Below are 6,202 nucleotides of genomic sequence, written 5' to 3' on the forward strand. Positions count from 1 at the left end.
CTAATTACTAAAAATGTCTCATTGTTTAATTTATGTTTAGGTCACAATGGTTTTCTGAATTTCATTCTGAAGAAGACTGGAAATTGATGTTACTACCCCAATCCAAACACACGCAAGAAAATGGTGGTTGCGCATGGGTCTATATAAGGCTTTTGTGTAATTACATGTCACTTTTTTCTTTAATTCCGGTTTCATTTTTACATGTGATATCCTTATTTACATAAAACTTCTCTTTATTAACAATTTACACGGACATATTACTGGCGTAAGTTACTGGCGACGACAGAAATGTGTATTTGCGCACATTTCTGAACATCGCCAGTTTGTCCTACTTACGCCAGTCTAGCACACCTTCTGTAACTACATCAGTATTATATATACCCATGTGTCAATTTATATTTATGTGAGATACATTGATTTACATCTTATAAGTCAATATTACTATATGTACCCTTCATACACAACTATGTGATGTGAGTTATAGTACAAGAATATGTCATAAACATGATAATATTACCTGTTTTTTATTGCCAATGCAACACAGGTCATATTATCATTTTTTATCAATATAAGTGTAATAAAATACACCTCACATGGATGTGTATGGCAATTACATGGTAAATAACAAAGGACAATGTTTATGTGAACTATAATAATATTTTTTTTTATTTTTTTTTTTGGATGAGGGAGCTGAGCTGCCTGTAGTGGATTGCCTTGTTCTCCTTGTTCTAGCAGATTCTGGTGTTTCTGCTGGTGTGCTGGCAACAGATGATGGTGCTCGTCCCAGGGAAGAAGATGGTGGAGCTTGTCCCAGGGAAGAAGATTGTGGAGCCCGTCCCAGGGAATAAGATGGTGGAGCTCTCACATATTATTGATATTCCTAATGATGATCAGTGTGTGACGACTCAGCCTCTTCAATAGGAGTTCTTACAGATTATGCCATTATTACAGACACGTCATGTGACATTGTCCGTGGGTAATATCCATGACTGACATGAGACTGTGATTGTGTTGTAGGGGTTGTAAATACATGGACCCTTTGTGGCTGTCTTGGCTCCCCCTTAAAACCTAAAGGGAGGATATTTCTCTGGCCATGAATGCTGCCAGTGGTCATATGGCAATGTCGGTGGCATCACTCCCGGGTCCTCAACTGAAGCCATCCAACCATGCTCATGCCTGGGAGCACATTGTTCCTGCAGTTGCATGAAGACTGGTAGTGGGGTGGTGGTGGCATGGCTGTTTGTTTCCTTGTGACAGGAGGTTCTGTGGAGGAGTTAAAGGATGAGAGGGATTAGTACAGTCAGATATACTGTATGTCCATGTGGGCATACAATGTACATGGATACATGCTAGGGCCTACACTGATTCACATGTCAAACTCTAAAACATGCATGTGCACATTATGAGTTGGTCTATGAGTGATTTGAATGGGAGCAGTATACAGGGATGTGTTTCATACAATAGTTATGTGCACATGTCAATGATTAAATAATGTGTTCTTTAAGTGACACTATGGTCAAACAAATTACTTTTGCTTGATCTAGGCACAGAACCTGCTTTATTAAGCTAAATGTATTGGGATGGCTATAGTGTCCAGTTAAGGAAAACTCTACGTGTGGCTTGTGGCCTGTGTTACTCTGAGACATGTTAGTATTGCACTATTCCACCTCACATCATGAATTGCACTGTGTTATGTAGCAGTCAAGTATAATTGTAGATGTTTTTGTAAGTACTCCAAATACCATGCTCCTCATCATGTACAGTACATGAATGTGTGATATTAAAGGATATTGTATTTCAATTACATATAATACAGGTGTGTGGGATGTTACTCACCAGCATTATGTGCGGTGGTTGCAACCCACTGAGTCACGAGCCCCTGGAATTCCACGGACTGCTGTGGTACTCAGGGACCTGCGTATCATCTCCTGCCATGTGTTGTACTCAATTTCCAGGGATGGTCCACCGCCTGTTCCCTTCTGGTGGACTGCTTCCTGACCCATCTTCTCTTTGACCCGCCTCTTGCAGTTATTCCACCTCTTTTTCAGGCCCTCTACAGTCCTCTTCTGCAGGGCCACGCTGTTGACGGCATCCTCTACTGCCATCCATACGGTCTTTCTTTTTTGGCACTGCCTTTGCCCTTCTCCTGGCTGAAGAGGTCCCGTAGTTGTCCATGATGGCCTGGACTAGGGCAACATTTTCCTCAAAGGAGAAGTTGGGACATCTCAGCCTCTCATCCTCCATGGCTACTTGGCTTCCTCCCTGAGATGTCCCTGGCAGTGTGGGTTCCTCCCTATCCTCTCCCTTCCCTGCCCCCCCCTTCTGTCCCCATGTGCACCCTCCATCCCTCTCCTGGATGTGCCTGCTCTCTGGCATCTCTCCTCCCATAATCCCTTATGGCTCTCCCTCTCCCCACTCCACTTACTCCCTGTTGCTGGGCCCACAGCTCCTCCTGTCCTCTCCTATCCTCCTCTCCCCTACCTATCCCTGCCATCCTCACACTAATTACACTCCCACTCACTCCCAGTTCAGTCACACACAATCACAACCAAACACTCAGCCTATCACACTGTAAAAATAAAATGAATATGTGAGGTGTTAGAAAAAAAAAGTTTGGTGTATATGTATGCAATGTGTGCAATATGTCAAAATATGTGTATGTAAGTGTACAAATTATACTCAATCCACCAATGCGACCTAATTATTTTGTTTAGAACAAGGGAATACACAGAAGCGCAAAGAAGAACAAGCTTGAGTAATTTATTTGTAGCACATAAATAAACATAAAAACTTACACTCAGGTAAGCAGCAATATTCGTCCTAAAACACACACAGTAAGATCCAGTGTAAGCCTGCAGCGGTCTGAGTCCTGCTCTGAAACAAACTGAAACGTCCGTGATGGAAAACGAGCCGACAGACCTGAATCGGCGTCTGACGTCAGTATGGAGCTGGATTCGGAGCGTCCCCCTCAGATGGATCCTTTCTCTGACCGCACATCCACACAGCTGATGATGGCAAATAGTCCCCAAACAATATCCCTACGCGTTTCGTTCGGATCTCGGCCGAACTTTGTCAAGGGCAACACAAATGTTCAAAAGTTCAAGCGGTGTATTTTGTTTGCGCCTCTCTCTCTACTCTAACTAAAACCTCCACTCCTGGGCAGTGTGTTGTATCTCAACGAACAATCCAAACACACGCAAGAAAATGGTGGTTGCGCATGGGTTTATATAAGGATTTTGCGTAATTACGTGTCATTGTGTCCATTTTCTTTATTTGTGTCTATATTTTCTTTATTTCCGGTTTCATTTTTACGTGTGATATCCTTACTTACATAAAACATCTCTTTATTAACAATTTACACGGACATAATACTGGCGTAAGTTACTGGCGACGACAGAAATGTGTATTTGCGCACATTTCTGAACATCACCAGTTTGTCCTACCTTTGACATGGTAATATAAAATTATAAATCGTATATATAAAAAAACCTCTGCAATATACTTTCATTATTTATTTTGTCCCTTTTTCCTGTAATTCTATACATGTGAGCTTTTCAGTTCCTGTTAGAAATGGAAGTGCAAAACACTGTTATAGTACACACAGCCATTGGCTGCACACTCTAGTGACCTATTTATAACTGTCCCTAATTGGCCAAAGAAGGTAACCTAAGTTACAACATGGCAGCTCTCATTGTTTTATAGACACTAAAACTTTACACTTATTTTGTCAATATTGAAACAGCTAATGAAACTTTAAAAAAATACATCTACATCAAAGTGCAGTCGAATCTTCTGTTACTAAAACAATTGTTTTATTATAAAGGCAATAGAGCTGATCGGCTCCTGGCTCATAAACTAAGATCCCGCACTCAGCAACGCCGAATTCCGGTAATTCAGACTCCTAAAGGAGCTGTGCAGGCACCCAAAGATATTGCCAACGCATTTGCGCAGTATTACTCAGACTTATACAATCTTTATTCATCTCTACATAACACCAAAGCCCCCATAGACCAAATAGACCGGTTCTTATCCTCGCTCTCACTCCCAGTCCTGCCGGAAACGGACGCCCAGAGTCTGGCCGGCCCTGTCACCGAGGATGAACTGCTAAATGCAATTTCTTCGCTCCAATTAGATAAAGCACCGGGGCCAGACGGGTTTACCACTGTCTTCTACAAGACGTTTGCCCCGCAGTTAGTCCCTCTTTTAACTAGATTCTTCAACTTCACTTTTAAAGCAGGTAACCTCCGCCCTGAATTTCTTGAAGCCTCCATTATAACTCTGCCCAAAGACGGTAAGGATCACACTAGGTGTGAAAATTACAGACCGATCTCTCTTATTAACGTCGACATAAAAATATATGCAAAAATACTGGCCACAAGACTGAATAGGTTTCTTCCAGACTTAATCCAGTCTGTAATGAATCCCAGACCAGGTGGGATTCATTACAGGTAGACAGGGCCCGGACAACACAAGACTCCTTCTTAATATCTTCACGGAGGTCGCTGACATGGGGATCCCCCTCCTCGCCCTGTCTATGGACGCAGAAAAAGCGTTTGACAGGGTGAGGTGGGATTACATGTTCCGGACCTTAGGAGCATTTGGACTACCTGACTCCTTTATCACGGCGGTGAAATCACTATACTCTTGCCCTACGGCAAGGGTGAGGGGCTTGGGATTCTGCTCCGATACTGTACAGATCGCGAACGGCACAAGGCAGGGGTGTCCTCTCTCTCCCCTCCTTTTTGCCTTGAGTATTGAACCTCTGGCCGCAGCCCTGCGAACCTCTGCCCGGGTCAAAGGCCTGACCCTACATGATACCCCTGAGAAATTAGCCCTGTACGCAGATGATTTGACACTGTTTATCTCTGAACCACTTGAATCTTTTCCTGCTCTCTTTGACCTACTGCATAGCTTTGGTAGTATTTATTACAAGCTGAACTTGAGTAAAACGGAAGCTTACCCCTTGAATTTACCGGACCGTGAACTAAACTTACTAAAAAAAAAGTATCCCTTCCACTGGTCCACTCAAGGGTTAAAACACCTTGGAGTATTTCTCTCACACGAGATAGGTACAGTCTTAACGAAAAATTTTCATTCCCTCCTCTCCAACCTCCAGATGGATTTATGTTCCAGGAAATACGACGAAATCTCCTGGTTTGGGAGAATAGCTGCTGTCAAAATGATGCAACTCCCCAAGCTAACATACCTTTTCCGATGCTTACCTATAAAAGTCCCACCCTCATTATTGAATAAATTTCAAGCGGTCATCAACAGATATATTTGGAATGGGAAGAGGTCACGTATTGCGGCGTCCTTACTGCAACGCCTTGTCCTGGCAGGGGGGCTGGGCCTCCCGAATGTTAGACTCTACTATGAGGCTGCATTACTAACCCACATTTCTGAATGGAACACAAAGGGGGCTCTCCCCGGTTGGATGGAGCTAGAACAGGCCTCCATACCGGCCAATATAACGCTCCTGGACCTGATCTGGATCCCAGCCCACTGTCTCTCAGAATACCCGATTCACAACAAGATCGTCTTACACTGCAGAAATTCCTGGTTGCGCATCTGCCACTACAATCTAGTCTCCCCACATCCCTCATCCTTCCACTCCATGTCGGGTCTTCTGCTTGGCCTACCCTACGCCAGTCAGGCCGCATGTAGAGCATTGTCCTCTCTACAAGTTGTTGACTTCATCTCAGGAGAGGGTCGGGTGACGCTGGATGCTTTAGCCCAACAACATGACATTCCACTTAAATTCAGGTTTGACCTGCTCAGACTCTCCTCTATACTCAAATCATGGGGTTTTCTGCATGGCCCCCACAGACCACTGTCTCCTTGGGAAAGGAAACTGTCCACGAACACCCAGCATGTATCTCCCCTGTCCTTCCACTATCAGATCCTGCTGGAAGCATCGGAACTTACCAAAACAAGGCACATGGAGGAGTGGGAGGACTGGGGTATAACACTACCCGCAGATGTATGGTCAGACGCGATACTACATACTAAAACATCTATTCATTGTATCACACTTTTCGAGCTGTTTTATAAGATTCTAACCAGATGGCACTATGTTCCATCCAAGATACATAAAATGTTTCCAAGCAGCTCGCCCCTTTGTTGGAGGGGTTGCCAAAGGATAGGTGACCCTCTCCATGTTTGGTGGACTTGTCCCGTCATTGCTCCGTTGTGGCGCAAGACT

This window comes from Bombina bombina, chromosome 6 (assembly GCF_027579735.1).
Source record: "Bombina bombina isolate aBomBom1 chromosome 6, aBomBom1.pri, whole genome shotgun sequence".
Taxonomy (NCBI): Eukaryota; Metazoa; Chordata; class Amphibia; order Anura; family Bombinatoridae; genus Bombina; species Bombina bombina.